We start from the raw sequence: 26,610 nt of genomic DNA on the forward strand, positions 1-26,610 counted from the left end.
TTTACAGCAGTAAAGCACAAGACTGAATCTCTCACACGCGTCTGCAATCTAAAGCATGAGTTCCTGAAGTCGCTTGCTTTATTCTTTACGTCTCACTCGCTTTTCTTGCTTCTCAGTTTGTGCTGCTCTCTCTCTCGCCATTATTCAGAAACATGAATAATATTTTAAACTGTGACTTTAAACATGAATATGCATTAAATGTAACTTAAAGGATCATGAAACCCCAGACTACTTTTTCTGAGATTTTAGCAGAGGTGTTTGTGTTGCACATCATAGAAGACAATGTTAGCATCCAATAATTGTAACTATTGGAGAAAACTGGTTAATTTTAAGCTTTTTTGCGCTATTTTCATCTTCCGGTTTTAAAATCTACATCGTGTTGATGTCACAATTTGTGACGCGGCAGTGGATTATAGTACATCGATGACGTGTCAGTGTCTATTAAATTATTCATGAGACTGCATGTTCTGATCCTATGAGAAGACGCTTCGCTTAATTATTCACAACAGCCTGTGTTGATTTGCAATGACAGACGCTTCAGATTGTGAGATCGCGTACATTATCTGAGAGAAACGTTCATGAATCGAAGGAGAGTGTTTGTTTTTGCTTTTTTAATAAGAGTTCGGCACAGACGTGATTCATTCACTTAGTGAGTATAACTGTTTTTACAGCTCCATGACGCAACCCGTCAAAAGGCTTATATAATCGCCGCAGAATAAGCCTTAAAAAGTTATCAGAGGTGCAAAAGCATGTTCATGTATGTTTTAGATACAGAGTGCAAATGGCTGTGCATTTATTTGTGTTTTTAACTCGATGGGAGCGAAATGAAACTGTCTGAACCCGAAGCTGTGTGTGTTGTCTGTCTCCCCTCTTCCCCCTCCGCTCGAAGCGTGCCACGCCCACTTTTTTTTAGCATTTTTTAAAACTGTGGTGAGAGAACTAACCAGTGCTGAAACAGGGGTTTTTATGACCCTTTAAAGGTATAGTTCACCCAAAAAATGAAAATTCTGTCATCATTTACTCACCCTCATGTCATTCCAAACCTGTATGACATGACATTTTATGAGTAAATGATGATAGAATTTTTATTTTCATTTTCATGCCGCTGAGAACGGAAACAAGAGCATGACCCCATGAATCGCGAGGTGCAGCCTTTGTCAACTCTTGCAGACATAGAAAAACGTGTCTTGCTGTGTCTTTTACCAAAAGAAAGAGGCCTTCAAAATGTGCCAGATTTCCAGAGAATATTACTCTTGTTCTGTCAACCACTTTGGAAATAGCGAGAGACAGGGTCCTTAAAAACATCTTTCTCTCACATGGACACGAGGCACAATTATCTCTGTGCCTGCTTCAGCCAAGATCTACCAGTCACATTGAGTGGGAGTGTCAGGCTGTGGGCGGCGTGCCACCGGAAGGTCAGAGAGCCCATCTTGAAGCCAGATATCTATATAGCTGCTGCGTGTGCTTTTCAGCACGGCTAAAACAAGAGATTCCTGACCATCTGCCTTAGCGAGGGATACATCGGTTTCCTGCTAAGGTGCCAAAATCTGTCATACTGACACAGACTAGCAGCAGCTGTTGCGGGAACTTGCCATTTCTTACGTTATAGGGTGGGCATACTATATTCTAACATGAAATGACAAACATGTAAAAGAGACGCAAATGCATAAGAGTGTGTTTTACACCTAATCAGCAAATCAACAATTATCTCACTCTCTTTAAAAGCTTCAAAGCTGTTCTCACTGCACATAATGAAATGGCGGATGCTTGGTGTAGACAGGATTGTTGATTATGGTGGGAGTGATGTAGTTTTGTAGCTTTGTGACTCGCTTGCTGTGTAGATGCAAGTGTATAACAGGTGCAGTTCTTTTCCAAGCAAGATTATCTCCTTTGTAATTAAAAAAGACCTCGACAATTATCTTGTGTCTGTATGTTATGCTATAGTAAGTTGTACAGAAACTACGCATATGTTTATCAAAGAACTGCATGTTATTAGAGTAATTATACTTGATTTTTCATAATAGAATAAACTACCATTCAAAAGGGAAATCAATGCTTTTATTCAGCTAGGATGTAATAAATTGAGCAATAGTGACAGTAAAGACATTTATAATGTTACAAAAAAAATTTCAAATAAATGCTGTTCTCTTTATTAGTTAAAAAAAAGGTTTCACAGTTTCCACAAAATATTAAGCAGCGTGACTGTTTTCAACATTGATAATAAAAAAATAAATAAATGTGTCTTGAGAACCAAATCAGCAATTTAGAATGATTTCTGAATTATCATGTGACACTGAAGACTGGACTAATGGTTGGTAAAAATGCAGTTTTGCCATCACATGAATAAATTATATTTTAAATTACATTAAAATGGAAAAGAGTTATTTTATATTGTAATATTATTTCACAATGTTATTGTTTGTTCTGTTTTTTGATAAAATAAATGTGGCTGAGAGACTTCTGCCCCTTAACTTTTGAACGGTAGTGTATATTTCCAGTCAGAGCATATATTTATTTCTGTGGTGTATGAGGTAAAATAGGTGGCAAGTCTTATTCCACATGTGCTGGATATGAATCCGACTTCTTCAGACACAATTTAAGCCCCAGTTATGTTTCTTTGTAACTTGCATATGTAACAATGTTTCCAAATCATATTACACTTTCCCTCTGATCTCTGAAAGATGCTCCATCATTCATTGGGGACACTAAGCTAACAGTTACAGCAGGAGTTAGTTGTATTATTATCTCTTGGGATTTTTCAGCTCTGCTCATAATCATACCTGCGCACCTAGTCCATCTGTTGCAGTGTCCCACTGGACCTGACACAGGGCAGTGCTTCAGTGCTATGATTTCAAAATGAATGGTGAATTTGTAGGATTAAAATGTTGCCTCTGTTTTGATGCATGGTGTGGTGCAAAGTGGGTTATACCCCTTGGAAGGAGAATGCCATCATAATTTTCCTTACAGCAATTTAGGGACAGACTGGTAATGTTGGGAATTTTACATTTGCATTTGTGCATTTGGTAGACACTTTTCTCCAAAGCAGCTTACACTGCATTCAAGCTACACATTTTAATAGTTACTTCATTCCCTGGGAATTAAACCCATGACCTTGATGTTGCTAGTGCCATGCCTGAGCTAAAGGAACATACAGTATATATTATATGAAAGCTGATTAAGTGAAAATATTAACAGTTTTGAGCTGGGATAAGCTTCTGAACTTTTTTTTTATTATTATTGTGTCAGTGATTTTAATGAAACAATGATTTTTGGTTCTGTTTATGCTTCTTGCATGTGCATTCCTCCATTTATAGACAGAACACTATACTAAAATACACAGTGTGCCTTGTATTACTTTTCAGTACAAAACATACAGCATGACCAATGAAGTCTGATTCTCAAGCAGTTTACTTTTATGAGCTGGTTCTTTGTATTAAATCAAAAACAGTGTTAACTGAGAAGTATGTTTCTCGAGTGAATTTCTATTAAGAACTGGCCTTGCTCCTTGAATCAGTAACTGATACTTATGTGTTATTATAGGACCATATGAAATGATGTTTTTCCTAAATTCTTTTTTTATTATTTTTTTATTCTGATTTAATAGTTTAAGTTTTAATCATAAAAAGCACGTCTAATCAATTGAATTCATAAAACATTAGTTAATGATTTATTATAATTTTAATTAATTATTATACAGTATGTCTTTATTCCACATTCTGTTTAAAATTGTCTGGATTCTGTGTTTTATGATGGTATTACATGTTTTTTGGACATGCACAGTGACTTGAAATATACAATGAGCATCATGAATATGTTAATCGTTCAGTACCATGATTCATATCAAAGTACCATGACAGTTCCATCTGATACTATCGCTTAACCATAGTATTTCCACAGTACCTTTTTGTGAGAAATCGTAATTAAAAAGGAAGTCCCAATACACCTTGATTTCCTTTTCTCTCTTGCTTTTAAATTCAGCAACTCCCCTGCGAGCTTCTTTTCTATTCACCACAAGCAAAGTCAGACAGACACTGTAAAGCCACTGTAGCCAGCCTGAATAGCTGATTACACATTTTCAAGACAGCAGTGATGATGATTACTGTAAATGCGCTCCTTAGGAGACCGGTCCCACATGCACATGTGGCAGAGAGCATGTTTCTCCCCTGCCACTTCCTAGAAGCTCCTTCAAGGTGGGGTTTGACAGGACCCCTCTGATTCAGTGGCTGGGGTGTGTACCGAGATGACACCAGTGACTCTCCCTCTCCCTGTTCCCTGCAGGCTCGGGACAGAATCTTCATTGTGTGCCTGGTGGGATTTGACACGCACTTCTTTGAGACCCCTGGTTCCCCAGAGACAGCGACACAGCAGATAATACATACATCTCAATTTGCTCTCTGCTAATAACACAGGCGTCCTTTTAACTCCCGAGAGACGTGTTGATAACCGCCAGGGTTCAACCGACTGTGGCCAGGCGGGGAGCAGTTAAGAACAGGGTAGGAGTACAGATGGGCTGAACTTGTTCATACAGCTTCTATCTCCATAGAAGAGTCGAGAGAGAGTCTTGGCCTAGTTTTGTGTGGATGATGTCTTGAATAATTAGGTAATTTAGTATGTATTAACAACCAGCTGTTCTACTGTGCTGTCTGAAAGCTGTTATTGTAGCTAGTGCACTTGTCGATATGTCACTGACCTCCTTCCTGTGGAGTGGAATAATCCAACTCTTAGATCAAAGGTCATATTATATGTTAATATTTTTTCCCCCTCTTATATTGTTAGCCAAAGATTATCCGACCAAGTATAGTTGTCATTAATTAAATTACAGCAATATATGCAAATAGTATTTGTCTAAAATTAAGTCCCAATTTTATCAAAACATCTAATTCCTTTAGGTGTAGATCATGGAAAAAAATACACATAAAATATTTGTATTTATATATTTGGTGTTATTATTATTATTATTATTTAACATGATACTATACAGACAGATATATACAGTGCATATTGATTGCTCACATATTCATGATCTGGAATTGAGACTAAAGGCCTGTTCATACCAAAGATGATAACAATAAAGGTATTGTTTTAAAAATCGGAGTTAAAAAGTTTTAAAATTAAATAAAAAAAGTTACAAAATTAAAATGAAAAAAGTTTATAGAACCAATTTTATAGAATTAAAGAAAAAAAAATTAGAGAGCTGCTAAGTGTTTTAATGTTCTCTGAGACTTGCTGAGAAATTGCTACAGTTCATCCAAAATTCAAAAGGGTAAAGGAACAGAATTTACAGATTATTTTGTGAACTACTTGTAGACATTGATTACTGCTTAATTCTTTTTTTTTATGTTGGATCTGTGGCACAGAAGCATTCCCGGAAGTCAGATCCGGCCAAAATATTCCACTGTTTATTTTTGCACATATTCTCACAGCAGAGTGGGCATATTTCCTGCGACCTAAAATGTTTTCCTTTTCTTCCCTTTTTTACGAAGCAGTGAATAAGTCAGAAGGTCACTCTGTGAGGTAGCACATTCGTCGTTGCTCAGAGGACTGGCATTTTCCCATTTAAATGCTCGCAAGTTGAAAAGGTCACAATACTGCCTCTTGAGATGTGTATTCACAAAGGAATGGCATGTACACCAGTAATTTCCTACACATGCACTGGGACACTGACAAGAGCAACACATGCTTATACGGTGGTTTCTTACACGTGGTGTCTTGTAGTCACTTTGTAGAGTATAATGACCTCTCAAAGGCATTGAAGAGTCTTTTTTTGCTGTTCACAAGTCTCTCATGAACAGAATAAAGTGTGACCATATGTACAGAAACTAAACATTAATACGCTATGCACCAGTAAACATTTTTAGATGAAATTAGCATGTGACGGCACATCCGTCCTAAGAAATGCTCTTCTGATAAACAATGTCTTGGAATTTGAGTGTTCAATTCAATGGGGATTGAACGTGCTGATACGAGTTATCATTACATCCAGACTATCATTGGCATTTACCTAGTTGAGTTTAGAGATGTCAAGTGGATTCATGTGAAGACCTTATCATCAGAGAGAAAAAAAAAAAAAATTGCATAGCCTTAAAGGTGCAATAGGTGATTGTCTTCAGAAACATTTTTTGTTATGCTGGTTGAAAGTTTCTTCACATCCCGATAGCAATCATTAAGTTAAGTGGTTTAAATGTATTTGTCTGTATTTATATATTCTGTGGAAGGTGTAGGATCAAGAAATGTTCGTCTAATCAAAACGTTCGGTCCGAGCGTTTTAATATGCTGTCCTACCTGCCTGTCAACATATGTATTAGCATACCTCTGCGCACCCTGTTCGCGCAGACAGTGTCTCTGGTCTGTGAGTGTAAATGCGTTCAGGGGGCGTGGCTTTGGACAGCGATTGCAGGAAGGGTGGGACGTTCGCTTTCAGTGCTATCAGGCTAAAGTTAGCATTTTACAAGATCTCCTATTGTACCTTTAAGACAGTCTTCCTGAACATGGTGAATCACTTATTTATTTTCAGGACAGACAAATTATCCAATTATAACCACATTCAAAGATTAGCCTGACATATTCCCTCATACACGCCATGTTAATTAGTCACTTCAGTCTGTCAGAGTGTATTTCAGTTGGTGACATGACAGTGAAATTAATGCATTAGTAGGGCATGTTTTTCTGCATCCTCACATTATGCAAAGGACCCTAGCTGTCCGTCATCATTTTACCAACGAAAATGTGGCCCATTTATCCCAAAGGTTAGCCAAGAGTTTCTACTTCTGTTATCTGAATGCACCTAAATGAGACTTGTCAAGTGTGTGTGCTCACGTATAGGATGTGTGGGTTTGTGTTACACACGGAATTAGATTCGTCTTGTAAGTGCAGGCTATCTTAACCTCATAATACTCTACTGTGATGATCAAAACACATTTCAAGTACGGGGATTTTACAAGCACATCAACAATTTTTAGCAAACAGGCCTTTGAATTTTTACCTTTGCTTCCCCCTCAACTGTAGTAATTTGTGCTGTTCCGAAGCAGCTAATAGCTTTAATTTGCAAAAACCTGTTACAAACATGTCAATGGAATGAGATGTTTTGAGCTGCTTATGAGGCTTATATTCTCATAGGAATGTTTTTCAGAGATGACAGCCTATTCATCCACCCACGTCTCCGATCTCATACCACCCACCTCAGAATCTGAGTCACCTAGCCGCACACAGTCTCCTTTTGACATGCTACAGCTCTGCAGCATGAGAGATACAAGTTTTAATGTCTATGTCTAGGTGGCGCAGATCTCGCAGAGGCTTCTCGCAATTGGCGTAGCCGACGTTAAATTCCCAAACGGGCCGCAATTGCTATTCAACTATGAATGAGGAGGTTTTTTTTTTTCTGCTTTAAGGAATTTTGGCTTTTGTCCCTGTCTCTGATGAACTAAATGCTATTAGTGAACTAAAGTGGGTGAAATGGATGAGCGGACAGAGAATTTACCTGGTAAGAGACAAAGAGTATAGCTTTAGAAAGACATCTGCTTCTTATTTGGCCATTTAAAAGATGAACGTTTATAGTTTTGACATTCCATGGTCCGTAAAATCATTGTTTAGTGTAGAGATGATTTATTTGTTTAATAAATGTTATGAATCCTAAATTTGTTACCTTCACACTACTGTTCATAGTTCCTTTTTATTAGTTTATTTATTTATTTATTTATTTTTTGCTTTCATTTTGGGTCTTATTCCTTGCTGTTTCCCTATGTGTTTCTGTGCATATTACCGTATTATTATTATTATGAAATGAATATTTTTGAGGATGCATTAAATTGTACAAAAAATATTTCAAATAAATGCTGTTCTTTTTTAACTTACTATTCATTAAAGAATCTTGACAAGTACACTGTAGACTGGAGTAATGACTGCTGAAAATTCAGCTTTACATCACAGGAATAAATGATATAATATTAAATAGAAATATTAAAATAGAAAATAGTTTTAAAATAATTTTAAAATGTATCATTTCATAAAATGACACTTTTTTTTGTATTTGTAAACAAACAAATGCAGTCTTGGTAAGTATAAAAAACTTCTTTCAAAAACATTAAAAAATCTTTCCAACCCCAAACTTTCGAATTGTAGAGGTTTTGAGTTTAAGCTCCGTCAAGTTAATTCTTTGTCGTCTAATTTTTTATCTTAAAATAAATTGTATACACCATCATTTTCGTTTCTATAACGTGTGAATATATCCCCTATCGTATTCTACAACAAAAACAATCAGAGCACCTTGTTATCTCTAGTTTTATTTTGATTTCCCGAGTCCGCTATTAGCAAATAGCCCGCTAGCATCGCCAGCGTGGTTGCCGCTAATCTCGCTTACATTACTAATACTCTATTCACACACATTACCATTGTTTTACTCACTGTTACTTGCTTTAATGGCGGATGTGTGTCTACCTTTGAGTGCAGGTGAGGACACGTTCAAGCTGCAAGCGCTGTACAAATAAACTTGACTTGACTTGACTTGACTTATTTTAAATTTCAGGGTACATTTTTATCAGTCTGCTCCACTTTTGTATCCATTTCCGTGTAATAAACACAACTTTTGGACCTATTTTTGTTGGTGGAGAAAAAAAGGCCTTAATTGACAAACTAACTAACTGACCAAAATGAGTCTGAAATGTAAATTACTTGATATTATGTTTATAGAACACTTGTCAGACAGTTGTATAGAACAGAGTAATCTCACACTCACAATCATGGTGTTGTACTGAATATCAGAATTGCTTTGATTCAGCTATTGACACAAGACCACACAGCATGTTTACGCGGTATTGCTTAATTAAACATAATGATTTCTCATTTCTTCCTCCCTGATAAAATTCTATAGGTTCAAGTAAAGCCCCTTGTTGGTTCTTCCAGTAGCGGTATTTGAGAAAGACAAATGCACTGTTGCAGATGCCTGAAGTTGCAGATGTCTAACAAGTGTTCTTACTCAAAACTGCATTCAAAAGCACATGCTCCTTTGTCCTCCCAGCTAGTCATCATACACTGTCAGATAATGAGCTCCCACCATAGATCCGCTTGCCCTTCATCATACAACTACAACCACAAAATGACTTCCTGCTAGCACTTGATCTTTACCACCCAGGGTTCAGCACCTTGGAATCTCTCTCAGTATCTGTGATACTCACTTAATTGCCTTTCTCTGACTCTTGCTCTCTGTGCTGTTCCCCGCTCCATACCCCTCTCTCCCCAACCCTCATTACCAATACCTTGCTCACAGTGAGGGGTTCTCTTCACCTCTCCCAGGCGTGACTAACTCACAGCGGGTTGCATGAGGGCAGCTCTGTACCTTGGCAATCTTAACCAGGAGCTTTCAGGTGAGAGCAGCGCTCCTCCGTGTTCTTTGATCAGTCAGGTCGTGTGCAGGAGTCGCAGTTCTGAATGACCTGAGTGCACTCTGAGGGCTGATGCAGTTTTATTTTGTGCCAGAGTCAGGAAAGTGATTATGCATTTAGTTCAGGTACCATCTGCGATTAGGACAGGGAAAAAGCCATCTGAGTGGAACTATTTTTTTGGCCTAATCTGGTGGTTAGTTGACCTGTTTTAAAGGAGTAGTTCACCCAAAAAAGTTCTTATCATTTACTCACTCATGTCATTCCAAACCTGTTTGACTTTCTTCTGTGAAACGCAAAACAGGAAATGTTGAAGAATATAGGCTGTGATTTTCCATATAATTAGTATAAAACTAATAATAAATGAAGGGTGACGGTCAAGCTTCAAAATGACAAGTACCATAAAAGATTCATGGAAGTGCTCCATTTGACTCATGCACTGTATTCTAAGTTGTCTGAACTCATATGATAGCTTTGGGTGAGAAACCGTAATGTTGTCAAATATTATCACAATTTAAAATAACAGTTTTCTATTTTAAAATGGTATTAGCACATGAATCTTCAGAAATCATTTAATATGCTGATTTGTAGCTCAAGAAACATTTCTTATTTTCAGCTTTTAAAAGTGTTGTGCTGCTTAATATATATTTTTTTGTGTGGAAACCATGATACATTTGTAGATTCTCTGATAAATAGAAAGAACATAATTTATTTGAAATTAACATTTTTGTAACAGTGGAAAGTCTTTCATGTCACTTTTGATTAATTACATGTGTCCTTACTGATTAAAAATATTCATTTCTTAAAAAGTAGAAATACAATCTTATTGACCCTAAACTTTTAATGGTAATGAATTAACTAAATAGTGTGCTAGTTCATTCTTTAACATACCTTAGTTTTGTGTTCTAGAGAACTGTGAAAGTCATACAGGTTTAGAATGACATTAGAATGATTCTCTCTCTCTCTCTCTTTTTTTTTTCTTGAGTGCCATTTTTATATGTACATGTGGTGGCACGTAAGCTTAAATGCGTGTGTCTCGCAGTATAAGAGAGCAGGCAGTCAGCAGAGGAAAAACGATGACTGTGCTTAAATTAATGAGATTAATGTTCCAGCAGCTTCCTCTCTACACTTTTGGCCTTAGATCTGCTCCTCTGAGGCTAGTGAGCTCATACAACGCTCAACCCTTCTCCTTAAGCCCGTAACCCAGTCCTCAGGATTACACCCCCTTAGAGAACAGAGCGGGAGAGAGAGAGAGAAGAGAGGGGTCTAACGAGTGGGTTTTGCTAGTCCAGCGCTGTTTGTTTTATCAGTGCTACTGTGGCGCTGTGGGAGCGGAGCTGAATGACAGCCGGTGGCCACAGCTTTTCCTTCTGAGGGCTTGGGTGATGAATGTGCGAAGCCAATCTAGGACACTGCAACTGAAGTACCATAAATTCTCCCATGCTATCAGAAATCGAGTGGGAAGACGTCACGTGTTTGTGTGTGAATGTATTGTATATGTCTGTGCATTTAAAGATGTTTTGCAGAAAATATCTGCATCCTCTGGGTACTTGTATGCTGTTCATTTTTCTTTTTTTTCCCCATTTCTGTACCCACTTTGTACCCAATATTTCAATGCCTGATCCCAAGTGTTTAAGAATGACTGTCCCCCTGTGTGTGTTTGTGTGTGCGTATGCCGTCCGTCTAGGGAAGGATTACAGCTGTCTTTTGCCTGTGGGAAGTGGCATTGCGTTCCTTCCCATTTGTTGTTCCCACGGACCTGAGTTTTTGCAGCGGGGCATTCTGAGAGGCCACACCAGGGACTTTCTGTATAGCACTGCTGTGGCAGGTTGTGACAAATTGCCAGCCGTATATCAACAGGTTGCGCAGAATTTGAGAGATGCCAGGAGCACAGAGCATAGAGGCTAATTGGCAGGAAAATGCTTTTTCAAAATCCAGCCAAGACTTGACGTTCTGGGCTGGTCAAAGCGACAAACTAATTCACAGTAATTCTCTCACTTTCTTGCTTTTATGTTTTGTCCCATATCTCAAGAATTGCAGTTTCATGTAATCAAGTATTAAATACTGTTGTTTTCCTCAGTATTGCTCATTTTAATTTAAACAGGAATAAGGAAAACAAAGAAAAGGGGAAAAACTACAAATACACTAGTTTATGTGAGTGTGTAAAGACCTTTTCTAAAGGACCCTTAATGTTTTTTTTGTTTTTTTTCCCCCGTCAGGAGTCCCAAAGGATATAAGTTTGGTAAACAGAAATGGTCATTCTCTTATTAACCTTTTGGCCACAATTTTCCTGAACGTCCATTAGCTGGAGAGACTGGCCAAGCATTGGAAATCCCCTGAAAAAGTCTAATGGCTGTCTATATTAAGCCAATAGCTTCAGTCTAAAGCATTTCCCCCGAGTCCTCCTACCTGACATGAAAAACGATTATAGTCTCATTCAGAGAGATATTTCAGTTTACATTATCCATTATTAGATTTATCCATTTTTTTTTTGTTAACACATTCATTTGATATTTTACTCAATTGAATACGTTCAATACAATGTGAAAGGTGTCAAGAGTCATTGATACACGAGGATGTTCCGTAAACCCAGCCCTCAGTTTGTGGATGATTGGAAAAGTGACATGTATCTGTATCCTGATCTTAACAATTATTCCAAGAATCATAGCCCAAAGGCCCCTTCAAAAAGCCATAGAAGGTCAAGTGCAACAACAATATCCCTCACTTTCTCTGTCCTGGGAGCCCAGGTGGCTTGAATTACACAGCTGTCTGATCCGCACAGCTAACATTCTTAGCATTGTATTCAATTACAGACGTTAGTGACAGAAAATAAATTAAATGTCACAAAGACACCATTCACATCTGTTCCTCGGGTCTTGATTTGCAACAGAGAAACACTAATTGCTGTGACGCACAGATATAATGCACATTTACGCGTATGGTCAAAACACCAGAGTGATATTGTTCCAGGTTGCTCATGTAATTATGTATATCACGCATTCTCTGTTAGCTAAGTCACACAGTTGAATTCAGGAGGTTCATATGGCAAAATTAACTGAAGTGTAAATTACTAAATTGAGACAAAGTGGGTCATGACGTTCATTTGAAAAAATTAATGCAAGTTTCAGTTTAAACTAAGAACACAGAACTAAGGACAGAATGATCCACTGCAGGTATATTAGGACACAAAAATTATGCAAAACTTTAATGAACAGTGATTCTGTGGTGACTAATGAATTCTATCAGTTTTGTGGCAATTCCTAAATTAGCATATTAATATTTTTCTGAAGGATCATGTAAGACTGAAGTAATGGCTGCTGAAAGTCCATGTATAAATTCAAGAATAAATTAAATTTTATTAAAGTATACTAAAATAGAAAACTTGAATTGTAAATATTACTGTTTCACAATATTACTGTTTTTACTGTATTTTTTGATCATATAATGCATCCTTGGTGAACATAAGAGACTTCTTTCAGAGACATTAAACAATTTTATCCCACATTTTTAAACAGTAGTGTAAATAACAACGTGGGACATAATGGCATGTCCTAACCAGATGAAATGATGCAATAAACTGCACAAGCGATAAAAGCTCTTCAATTTCAATTTGACTTTTTATTCTAATCAGCCAGTTGATTTCTATTTCAGCAGCATTGCACTATGGGATCAGTAGCTCCACACACCGTAAAATCATATTGGTCCAAAACTGTGCTCTGTATAACTGTACATTAAACAGCATGGAAAAACAAATCGCTTGTAGCCGGAAACCGTTGACTGGTTAGGACGTGGTTGTGTATAGGATGTGGCTGTATGTATAAGCTGTGTCCATTCACGGTGCTCAAATGCGCTGCCAGGCAGTACAGAAATTCTAAATGTCACTAACTAATGCCCTTCATTCACTTTTCACAGCTTGAAAACGAACACAGAAACGCCATCAAAGCACAACCTGGGCTGAGGTGTCAGTAAAATTTGTTGATATATTTACACACATGTAACTAACTTTAATGAGAATTATAGGACGTCGAAATATTGTGGTAGACCTCCTAATCTTTAGTGAAATGTCTCAAGTCTTACTTGATGTGTTTCAGCATGAGGCCTGCGTCCTTTGAAGACAGCGGCGTGGAAACGTGCCCAGGTGAATTGGCAGTCCCACTGAGAAGTGAAAATAGATGTCCATTTACACAGAGATGGCTTTTCGGGTTCCGGCCAATTCTGCCAGGCTGCCAACAGGGTGGCGTGACTGAGAGGGAAATGAATTGTGGGTACAGAGGGTTCCTCTTGACGTTCAAGACAACACCACTGTTAAGGAAGGTAACCTGCCTCAGGGCATGTGTCTTAACCAGACAAATATAAGCTATAGGCCTGCAAATGACCATTCTGTGGGAGTTCTCTTTGAAAACGTTACCCTGGGCTCTTTGATTTATGCTCGGCTGTTGAAATTAAGGCCACTCGATAGTTTCATAGCAAAGCGACTGTGAAGGACTGATGGAAACTGTTCTGACAAGAACAACATTTACAGGATTTTTGAAACCCTATAAAAGCAAATATACTGATGTAAATGTTGGCGCTTTACACAAAATACCATACAAAGGAATATTACAATAAGGTGCAAAGTGCAGCTTGTTGCTACAAGGATTTGGGGGATTTTGAAAGAAAACATCGGTCCTGATGCATTCCATCTGCACAGATTTTATTTTTATTTTCAAATCGTGTCTGAAAAGAGAAGACGGCACACATATAATGGTTTAATGCTGCAAGAGAGCTCTTTTTCCTGTCCCATTTCAGACAACAGGGTGCGAGGCAAACTACTAAACCAAAGCTTTTTGCTTGTCCCTCAATTTAGTGCTTTTAACAGTGACCCCCTGAAAACACAGCATCATTGTGATAATGTTTTACTTTACCCCTTATATTCCCCTTGTTTTTCAAGTACTTGCAAGGCACGTCCCCGATCATCTCTTTATGTCCTGCTCCTGAAAGGACATCAAACTCTTGGCCAAATAGGATATGGCCACTTACATTATATGTATTTCTAAAATATGGATGCTAAAAAGAGCACACAATGGTTTCTGAATTGGAGGAATTAAGTTATGAGAAACTATTCACGCAATACACTGATTGGATACGGGGTTTTGTGCAGGATGTAGAAAGCCCCAAATACAGTATCTCTTGGTTTTATTATGTTGCATTCACAAGATTCAGATCCCCAGTTGAAACAGATGAAATATTAATTTGCATAATACAAATATCAGCATGAGCTTTTGGCGGTGGGGTTTTCTCTCCATTTCAAAGAAGTTTTAACAAGTTGTGATTATGTTTAAATGCTTTTAGTTCTTTGTCTCACATGCAAGGCTCGCCAGAGGCACCCTTAGACTTTCATTATCAGGTTAGACACCTCTTAATGCATACGCCACATTTAAAGATAATAATACCTGACATCTGGTCTTTATGATTACCATGCTTTCACCTTTTTCTCACCTTACTGATTGCGTCTTACCCATATTCAGATGATGATGATGGCAATTCAGAAATCAAACTTGCAGCCTCTCATTTTGTCAATAACGTATTAATATTATTGCATTTCTAAGTTTAAAGGTATAGTTCACCCAAAAAAATTTAAATTCTGAAATTATTTACTCACATTCATGTCGTTCCAAACCTGTATGACTTTATTTCTTCTGCAGAACCCTTTTTTTCTCTTTTGGACTGATTTTAATTATATGCAACCCTCTACACACACCTTGGCAATAGAATCACCATTGGCTAGTACATTTTTAGTTTACTCCCCAGACTCATATATATATATATTTTAAGAACAAGCAGAACATATATATATATATATATATACATCCAATGAGATGAATTGAAAAATAGCACAGATCGCTTGACGGAGAGTGAAACTCTCAAGTGCTCAGTCAGAGTGTTTGGCGAGTAAAATATATCTGTACTAAGCTTATACTTTGCCTCCAACTCACACACTGGCGAGTAAAATCTAAGAATTTATTAGCCAATGGCTAATGTTAGACATCATTTAGTCGACCAGAGGGAAGATTAAGTCGCATGCGAGTGATTTACTCACATTGTAGATTATGTACAAAAACAGATGAAACATTCATCAGAATTGTTCTTTCTTTCTTTCTTTCTTTCTTTCCCCATTCTGATTGAATGATTATTTGGATTATCCTTTTAAAAGAAACTTAATATTAAATGTTTAAAGAATATTCATTAGCAGCAGTGATAACTGAACAGAATGATGCATTTAAACATTCATCAGAATTGTTCTTTCTTTCTTTCTTTCTTTCCCCATTCTGATTGAATGATTATTTGGACTTTTTTTTCTGGTTATTTTTTGTGGGAACTATCCTTTTAAAAGAAACTTAATATTAAATGTTTAAAGAATATTCATTAGCAGCAGTGATAACTGAACAGAATGATGCATTTGTTTTTAAATTACATGTAATGCCATTATTTATAAGGAAAGGTAATGCTTCAATGATTTTGATTTCTGTAGAAATACCAGAAGAAGAAAAAAAGGCCACAGGAAAAGAAATACCACCTCATTTTATTGTGTCATTAATTAACTGTACTCATTAAAGCATAAATTTCACATTTCCAAATAGCAGTCTTTGGAAAAAATTATTAAAATTAAAAATTAAAAGAGCTGACTTGAACTAATGAACAAAAGTTAAGTTTGGTAGCAGCTTGAAGTTCCACTCTGAAATCCACACCCAAGTAGCAGAGTGCAAATGAACAGCATACCCCTGGGATAAAAAACCTACCTTCTGATCAGCAGTGTGTCACCGCTGGGGCTATGTCAAGATGTTGTGACTCTCAGAGAATTCAGCCTTCGCTTAGTGTAAATGACATTTGCTCCCTATGCTAACACTGTAAGTGTGTGAGTTTGTGTGTGTGTGTGTGTGTATGCCCTCTGGTACTTTGACACCATTACCACATATCAATTAAACGTGTAACTCGTGCATTCAAGGTGCAGACAGATCAGAGCCTGGTGAGTTCTCTCATAAAGTGCCTTCAGAAGAAGCTTGCAAAGTATCTGTATTCTGAACGAGATTATTCCCCAATGAGAAGAAAAAGTAAATCATTTTTTTATGGAAATCAATTCTAAAATTATGTCAGAACCACTGAGGCCTGCTTGTGCTGACTGAACTGTTGAACCAGGATGAAGAGAAAACAAGAATTTTCTCAAACATATTCGAGAAAGATGAAGGTGATTTTCTTTCCTAGAAATATAAATTGCAAGCAAGAAGCCGAAGAAGGAAGAAACTCAGCTCAGCCTGATGCTCGCGCCGTAGAAGGAGCCCCCGGCAGCGGAAGAAGCCAGAAGCCTTCCCCTGTGGCCATCCGACACATTTAAGAGCAAATTTCTGAGCAAATCTAAAGTGCCGTTGCTGCAAATGTCGCACCCGTGAGTGTGGCTCGTGCAGGGAACCCCTGCATGATGCAAATGGGAACAATGAGTGCGTCGCCTGTCTGGGCAGCGCCCATGCAGAGGATGCGCTCAATGAGACAGCATGCTCTCACTGCGAGAGCATGAGTCTCACCCTTCTCCACTCATGGATCGCATCCCTGCTCTGCTCTCCCGTTTCCTCTCTCCCCTAGGAGAAAAAAAAAACCAGAGCAGTGGGGCTTTAACAGTGGGCTCGAGTGAACTCACGCCGGCGCAACTCCCCAACGCCTTGATTAACCTGTGTGCTTTACACTTGAGGATCAGCGCCCCTTGACGAATGGCTTGATTTCCTTTTGCACATCTGAAGAGGAAGCCATCGTTGATGACTGCTTGTCATTAACGGCTTCAGATGCTGAATAGTGGGCGTGTTCTGGTGAAGAGCCCGAAACCTCTGACTCAGACAAGACGGTCCAGCATGGACTGCGAGCTGATCTGTGTTCTAACTGTGGAGGATCTCGATCTGGCTTGATCGGCTCCGGAAGAGCCCGTATATGGCCTCCTTGATGAGTAGTACCTGAAGGCACGTCATCAACATTCCTCCAACGTCCCGCTCTGTTCCTGCCAGCAGTTCACGAGGAGCTCACCAGGACATGGCGCGCCCCCTACTCTGCGCGTGTTAATACCTCTACTTCCACCCCTCTCACCACTGTTGATGGCACTGAAGAAAGAGGTTATATTCTCCGCACCTTGGACGAGTCCGGCCAGAGTTCTGATGCCTTTAGAGAGCTGCACACAGGGACTGACCTGGCTCTGCACACTACTAAGGCCACTGCGCAGGCAATCGGCAAGACCGTGGCCAATTTGGTGGTGCTGGAGCACCACCTTTGGCTGAATTTGACAGAGATCAGGGACGCTGACAATGTGGCCTTCCTAGACTCGTCAGTCTTTCCTAAAGCCGGGTGTACACAATGCGATTTTTGCTGTCATACGAGCTCGTATGCGATTTTTTTTTCCCATCGGGAGAAATTGCGTGGAAATCATTGATGCTCGTATGGTTGTGGCTCGCATCGTGTGAGAGGTATTTATGAGCTGAGCCGAGCGCCTCACAAGCTCCCGATCATTTTTAAACATGTCGAAAAAGTACGGGAGCTGTCGGCTTGAATTCGTGAGGTGAACCGTGAAATTAAATCAGCACAGCCAGCGAAGGATCGAACGCAACCGTTTTGAACCAGCGCACCTTTTTTTAATAACCAAAAAGTGGCTGTTCCACACCCGCTAAAAAAGCCTTAGAGGCTGCCACACTTAGAGTCGAGTGAGCCTTGACCCCTAATGGCGAGGGGAGATCAGAGAACTCATAACAGCTGGAGATGGCATCCACTATCCACCGACTGAGGGTCTGTTTAGTGGCTGGAAGACCTCTTTTAGGGGGACCGTAACAAACAAGCAACTGGTCCGCCCTCCTCCACAGGGCAGCTCTGTGGACGTATGCATCCAGTGCTCGCACCGGACACATACAGTTTAGCCTCTGCTGGTCTGGATCCCCAAAGGGAGGAGGACTGAAGGCCTGGAGTACGACAGGCCGCGGTGTAGAGGAGAGGGACCTGATAGGGACTCGCCCGTCTCCATTCCCTCCGCCAGTTCCAGCTGCGAACCCCACGAGCGTAATCGCCGCTCCGCCTCGGCGGAAGCGGGACCCGCACCGCGGGGAACGCTCGCGAAGGCACCCTCAGCAAAGAGTGCCTTCCGGGAGCGGAGAACATGCATAGGAAGACGCTCGCAATGCGGGCAGTCAGCTCTCTCAAGAGCTGACTCAGCATGCTCCGCTCCCAGGCAGACAACGCACAAACTGTGTGTATCCGCACCCGTAATGAAACGCGGGCAGGGAGGAACACACAGTCTGAAACGCTAGCCACCTTCGCCCCTGCTCAAATGGTGTTTTTTTTTCATGTGCTTTAGACATACTTTCTTTTTCTATCTCTCTTTATTTTTCTCTTTCTAAGGGACAGCCAACACCAAATAAGACTCACAACTGACACACACACAGAGCGCTTGCTGAATGACAGAAAGCTGACGCTGGTCTCACCGCACGTGCTTTTATAGCTTCCTGGTCATTACGTCACCCGCCCGTGACGTCTCGCCCATCTATTGGTCTGATTACACACGAGGTTCAGAGCCCGTCACGCTGAAGGGCGTTCCCCTAGCGTTTCCGACGCAGCTCGAGTTCCTGAAGAGGAACCAAACTCGCTGAACTTTTTTTTTTATTTTGTTTTTATTAATGCTCAAAAACAGTATACAAACAGTAATACAACCATCAACAAAAAAATTATAGACAATGACAACAAAATAAAAGAAAAGAAAAAGGGGGTGTTTAATACATTACAAACTGAAATAAAAAACTATTTGAGACTTACATGTCATTTAAGATAGGAAAAGAGTTACAAACAGATAAAATTTTAAAAGCGTTTTTGTTCTTAGACAATTGGATCAATGAAAGATTGCTCAAATTCTTTCATGAAAACAAGATAGGTCTGGAGTATCTCGCTGAACTTTGGCAGAAACAGCGAGCACTGTATGATGTCATGCAGTGTGTACCATGAGTCGTCCGAGATGATATTTTACAGCGGATCGCTCAAGAGCTACAGTTATCAGGTGAGATGTAGTATCGGTAGCTACTTATTGTTAGCTATAGTGTGTAATAGGCTTTAAAATTAACACACACGGGGTGACCAAACGTCCTGGTTTCCCGGTGCTGAAAAAGAACCTGTATGTCTTGTATCAATATTATGCAGTTATGAGAGAGAGAGAGAGAGAGAGAGAGAGATAGGCTTTTAAAAATGGCTCCTTTCAAACTGCAGTCTTTAGTGGAAGCTCTGCCTACTGACTTCATAGGTTCCCGTTGTTTGAGACCAGCAAGGTTTAGGGGGCCGGTTCGGAATCAGGAACTGGGTACCGGCCCAGGATTTGTTTGAGTGTAAAAGTGCAGCCCAGTTCCCAATTGTGTTCCGGTTCCGGCACCAGCCCCGGTGGAAAAGCGGTATGTGATTCCTCTGGGCCTGCTCAACATGCGGCCCCTTCAGTACTGGCTCAAAGCCCAAAGTCACATCCCCAAACAGTTCAAATGATTTGGTCTGTCTTCAGGAGGGCAGAGGTGGACCTCTTCGCCTCAGAAGACAACTTTCACTGCCCAATCTATTTTCGAGACAGCAAGATGCCCTGGCCCACAATTGGCCCAGCGCTCGTCTGTACGCTTTCCCAGCGGTTGCCCTGCTTCCTCAGGTCATCAGATGGGTCAGGGAAGTCAGATGCTCAGTCCTTCTGGTGGCCCCACTCTGGAGGAATCAGATGTGGATCCCCGAGTTGATTCAGCTGCTAACGGCAGCCCCTTGGCCGATATCACTGAGGGAGGACCTTCTCTCGCAAGTGAAGGGCATGATTTGGCATCCCCGGCCAGAGCTGTGGAACCTTCATGTTTGACCCCTCGACAGGAGTCTTTGCAGATATATATAATATTACCACCCCAAAACAGCAAACAAAAATAAATCAAAATTCATGGAACTTTTTACAGCCTTCTCTATCGCAGAATCCCTTTGCTGGTTACAAATGATTATGTCATTTATTTTAATACTAGTATGCAGACTAATGCAGTTATGAAAGAGAGAGAGAGAGAGAAAGAGAGAGAGAGAGAGATTAAGCTTGTGTGAATTACCAGAGTACTGCATGTTTGTCTCTCAACATCTTTCGGCAGCAGCATCTCTACCAATAAACAATCTGTCAGTGAACCTTCTTCAAAAACAGTGAATATTGAGAAATGTTATTGAGAATTGAAAACTGATAATGTCGTGGATCAGCACAAATTTTCTGTGCGTGTTTGTGGCACTTGTGCTCGCTGCCGTTTCTTTACGTGTCTGTACTGTGTGTGTGTTTGTAGGAGAGAGCGGGAGAAAGAAAGAAAGATGCGTGTGAGAGAAGTGGGAGAAAGAAAGCGTGCTTTTCATAGGAAGGCTAATAAAAAGTAATTTTGTGGGGAAAACATGGAAATAGTTTGTCCTTTTTATGCTATTATTTATTAGCTATATTTATTTGCTTAGTCAATGTGTGTTTGGGTTTTTGGTTCTTCTGCTGTTTTCAGGATTATCATATCTAAATATATAATTATATATCACGTTTTTTATCATCTGAAACGTGCTGCGAATTATATTCCAAAGTGATTTATATAAACCAATTAATGTCAAGCGCATTGCACGCACATTTGGATTATTGCATTTCCCGCACACTGCTAGTTTCAGTTTCGCTTTAAATGAATTTGTTTATGCTTATAATAAATATTGTTTATAGTAAATTAGACTATAATTTCTGGTTGTTTTATACTTATATTTTCCTTCCTTTTTCTGTTCTGAATGCTACTAAATTTAAAGGATTTGTTGTGGAGTTGTGTGTTTGTAAACATTTCGTTTACATTATTTCTCAGGTATGTTTAGCAATATTTAGAAATGATTTAACAGTTTATTTTAATAAATATAAAAAATCTAACATGTATACCAAAACATGTATACCAATGTCATATGTAACTTTAGAGATGGTCCCTAAACTTGCGGATTTGTTGTGGAGTGAGCTTTTGGTACTGGATGTATCATATCAACTGGAGAGATATTTTCACAGATTCATATTATGATGTCAAATTATTTTATAGCGACTGAATTCAGCTACTTATCCTCATAGTTTCGTCATTAAGCCCAGAACCATCAACATCATCAATGGGATTCTAGGTTGAGGGCGCCTCTAGACACACTCTGTGGTTGTGTCCATTTTGTAATCACAGAGAAAATCTTGACTCCCAAAAGCATTGTGAGCATAAGTTTATTGTAAACCAGTTGCATCAAAGGACCAAATGCAGCCCACTGGCAGTTGACATTAAAGTTGGCTTTATTCGCAAGTTTGGGGACCATCTCTAAAGTTAAATACAACATTGGTATACATGTTTCTAACTTCAATAGCATTCGAAGAGAATGACTTACAGTCACAAAACCAAAGTGTTCATCTATGAGTCAGGTATATTTAGCAATATTTAGAAATCATTTAACAGTTTATTTTAATAAATATCAAAAATCTAACATGTATACCAAAACGTGTATACCAATGTCGTATGTAACTTTAGAGACGAACCCAAACTTGCGAATATCGAACATCAAACGTCAAGCCAACTTTATGCCAGTGGGCAGCGTTTCCAAAAAGCACTGTGAGCCTAAGTAGACCGCAGAGACCTTTGGTGCAACTGGTTTATGATGAACTTAGGCTCACAATGCTTTTGTGAGTCTTTTCTCTGTGATTACAAAATGAGCACAAGCCTTAGAAACATCCACAAGAGTGTGTCTAATGGCGCTTTTCCACTGCATGGTACGGCTCGGTATGGTTCACTTTTGGGGGGTTTTCCACTGGGTACAGTACCTGGTACTTTTTTTAGTACCACCTAGGTTGAGGTTCCAAGAGAACTGTACCGTTACCAAAACGTGACGTGTAAACTCTGCTGATAAAGGATTGGCCGGAGAGAATCGTCACTACCTGCGTCCCCGTGCCGTACTGAGCCGTGCCGAGCCGATTCGATTCGTACCACGCAGTGGAAAAGCACCATAAGAGGTGTCATCAACCTACAATGGCTACGTTTACATGCAACCAAATAATCTGTTTGTAATCGGATTGACGGCTCAATCGGACTGAAAAGCCTTCATGTAAACACCTTAATCGATCCGATTGAGCTCGATCGGAATGAAATTTCGATCGGATTGAAGGGGGTGGCTTATTCCGTTTCTAATATGATTGAGAGTGCATGTAAACACTCGATCGAATTGAAGCCCGAAATTGAAAGGACTGCGCATGTGCAATGACGCAGAAATAACGTAATGACGTATGACGCGCGGAACGAGCGGTTCTTCCTTTTGAATAAAATGTTGCATAAATGCATGTCCTGTGATTATAAAACTCTCCTTTCACTCGGCAACTGTGAAGTGGAGCAGGACAACCTCCCACCAGTCCTTGTTTTGGATTCTCATCCACAGGCAACCGTTTTGGGAGGGGCATTTTTACTGCGTGATAAATATGAGCAGCACGGCACAGCGGTTTATATGTATATTTATTCATAAATGGATAAATATGAATTCTGCTGTTAAAAACAAATAAAGAAACCGTGTAGGAGAGTGGTTATTTTGTGCAAACAGTGAGAAACTCTATATTTGTGCAGTGTGCGCATGTAAAAAAAAAAATCAATTCCGATTTGAAGCTTGTGACATATAAACGCGCACATTAACCCGATCACTTTATTTAGCGTTCATGTAAACACTACATTCAGATTCATCAATCGGAATGAATTTAGTCCAATTGAACCAAAAATGTAAACGTAGCCAATCTCATCGACGACGTTGATAGTTCCGGGCTTAATGACGAAACTATGAGGATAAGTAGCTGAATTCAGTCGCTATAAATCATTCGACATCATAATGTGAATCTGTGAAAATATCTTTGAACTCTCCAGCTGATCTGACACATCCCGTAGCAAACTAAAAAAGGATTAAATTTTATTACAAATGAACGATATTTGTTTATATCAAGTCACTTATTTCTTTATTTAAATTTAGGGATTAAGTGTTATTTTTAGTGTTTTTCAGTAAAAGGGAAATATGTTAAAGTGTTAAATGTTAGTGTTAAGTGTTAGTGTTAAATGTTCAGTTATGTTGGACATTTAAAGGAGTTTCTGTAATGTTTTTGATTTTGTGGTTACCATTATGCAGAATAGAGTTGCCTGTGATTATAGGCTGTGGACACTCAATGAATAATAACTTTTCTTAAAAATAACTTTTCTTATTTGTTCATTATATACATTAAATAAATAAATAAACTGATCCCAAACCTTTAAACAGCAGTATAAATGTGTATGCTGTCTACTGGCCTTTGAATTCTCCTTTGAATCCCCCCCCACCCCCCTCCCGGACACACCAGAAATAGAAGCTCTTTGAGAAAGCATGATGCAATTGATTCATCGTCCATCACGAGGCAGGAATGGTTTCCTCTGTTTATGAGCTGAGTCAGAGCTTCAGCTTTTGCCTGGGTGAGCACTGCTGAGTGTAGGACCGGCTCTGAGCTGAGAGAGTGTTTCTTGATTCACTCTGATTCCACCTCGATGCCTGCGCACTAAAGCCCCTAATGGCGCACCTCACCCTCCTCGCATCTTTTGTGTGCATTTCACTCCACACCTCTTTTTCCACACATTGTCCCTGAGTGAATCGGCCAGGCATCTCTGTCTCTCTGCTGCTTTCTAGACTCTCTGTCGATTTGTGTGCATAAATATGACATGAGGAGTTGTATGTATTATTTAGGTGGCAAAAGTATGGAGCACAGGGACTATCTTTCCAAAGCCACTGACGAGAGGAGCTTGAAAGTTCATGTTCAGCTCACTTCTTGGAGTTTTCTTTTAAAATGCACTCAGAAAGGTAGGTAGGTTATCACAGTATATTGTTATGTAACAGTAACAGCTAGATGTTCTCCGGATATGATCAGAGGTTAAATCTTATGGTGATTCTGGTATAATATGACACAACCCCAACTCACATATTCAAGAAAGATGGGAATATAAATTGACAAGAGTAATGGCAAGAATACTACTTTATCATCATAGAGGGCAACCGGGAATGTGTGTTTGTGTATAAAGGAGAAAAATGTGGCACACACAGTAATATATATATATATATATATATATATATATACTGTAATATATACATTAGTTTTCAAAAGCTTGGGCTTGACAATCAGTAATTGTTTGGGGTTGGTTTTTGTCTCTTATGCTCACCTAGGCTGCATTTATTTGATCAAAAATACAGTAAATTTGTGAAATAATATTTTAATTTCAAATTATTGTTTTCTATTACTTATTTCTGTGATGACAAAGCTGAATTTTCAGCAGCCATGACTCTAGTCTTCAGTGTCACATGATCCTTCAGAAATCATTATTATATGCTGATTTGCTGCTCAAGAAACATTTATTTTTATAATCAAAACTTGTAAAATATGACACCCCCAAACCCTACCAGATATTTAGCTACTTAAATGCTTTCAAAAAGTGAAAACAGTAATTACAGCAACTGAGAAAAATAATTTTATGTTTTCATACTCAGTTGTCTCAGAACCTGAGCAGTTGAGCCAAATCACTAGAGACACAGTTTCAGTCACATTTTGACTGCGACTAAACTTTTTACTAGTATTTTTTAAAACTTACTAATACTGTGTTTTGCCTTTTGCAGGGTATTATAAATCATAGATTATTTCATGTTGGGTATTTTATCCATTTGATGCAAGTTGTGTGGCAAGAGGTAGGACGATTAATAAAATCGGAAAGAGTAATAAAAGTAAAACCATATGATGTTGGCTCATGAATATTAATATAAATAATTAATTAGGTAACACTTTTGTATTATAACATATCATAGCTTTAATTAAGGAAGGTAGCATTTGCCTCGTTGTAACTGATTTACTGAAAAGCAGATAGACCCTAACACTTTCAGGATAACTGCTTATCAATTGCATGTTCATGTTTTGACACAACCAAATGAGTAATTCTGAGTAATTGAATGAGTAATTCTGCTTGGTTTTAAAATGGCATTTTTATTTTATTTTATTTTATTTTATTTTATTTCTTTTCTTTTCTTTTCTTTTCTTTTCTTTTCTTTTCTCTATTCTATTCTATTCTATTCTATTCATAGGCGGAGGGTGAACCAACTCCAGGGTAAGGCTAAACGCAGCCAAGTGTATTAAACATCATAAACCCGTCCTTTTAGGAAAGAACCAGACATGGGTGTCTTGTAGGCTAAAAAAATGTTTAATGGGACTGAATTTGTATTTAACGTGATTACAATTGAATAAAAACGTTAGAAATTGATAATTATATGCCGTTTCCTTTCCACGGTTATTCAAACAGCGAATAAATTATATATAGAAAGTGACATTATCACTAACATTGATCTATTGCGAGTTTAAGCACGCTCAAAAAAAAACAAAACTATCGTTATAATCACTGAAGCTGTATACACTGTGAAATGAATCTCTTACTTACATTGTACATACATCTGCGCTTTGTTGTTTATGATGAGAGAATTCGCAGTCCGGAATTCAGTCAGCGAACGCACGTGCACTCAAAAAAACTGATGAGTTTCAACGATGACTCATCTGAACGCCTCTGATTGGCCATTGCATTCCTAAGCTCAACAGAATTGTGTGTGATTGTTTAAAAGCTAATGATTATTGCTCTTGACCTCCCCAGTTATATGGTTGCTGTGCTCCTGGGTCTGACCCAATTTAACCCCTGGCCATGATGTGTCAAAGATTTGGCTAATAGAATTGCTACTTGTGACGCAAATTGCGTGATCTTGGAGCACTTTTTTTTTAGCATTATCACTTTCACACCGAAAGGTTTCTGCCTAAGTCTTTGCCTCACACAGAACCTTGACCCAATAAACCACATCCAACAAGCTCCCCGTGGCCCAGGTAAGGACTACACAGGCAAAGTCATTGTTGTGGCTCCTGCTAATGGCATTAACATTGTGTGGGCAATAAATAATGAGAAAGAATAGGCACATAAAGAGAATTAATGAAATGTGCATAGAAGTGGAGCAGAGAGATGCATGGTTACAGAGGGTGCGAACAAATTACTGGGGGTGCGCGAGGTAAGGGAACAGTCATCATTCCATCTAGCAAATGGCTCAGCCTAACACCTGTGTTTCTCTCCTAACAACTCACCCTAATTAGCCAATGTTTTCTGATAAGTAAATCAGCATATCATAATGATTT

Source organism: Sinocyclocheilus rhinocerous, unplaced genomic scaffold (assembly GCF_001515625.1).
Source record: "Sinocyclocheilus rhinocerous isolate Xijiao unplaced genomic scaffold, SAMN03320098_v1.1 scaffold3063, whole genome shotgun sequence".
Classification (NCBI taxonomy): Eukaryota; Metazoa; Chordata; class Actinopteri; order Cypriniformes; family Cyprinidae; genus Sinocyclocheilus; species Sinocyclocheilus rhinocerous.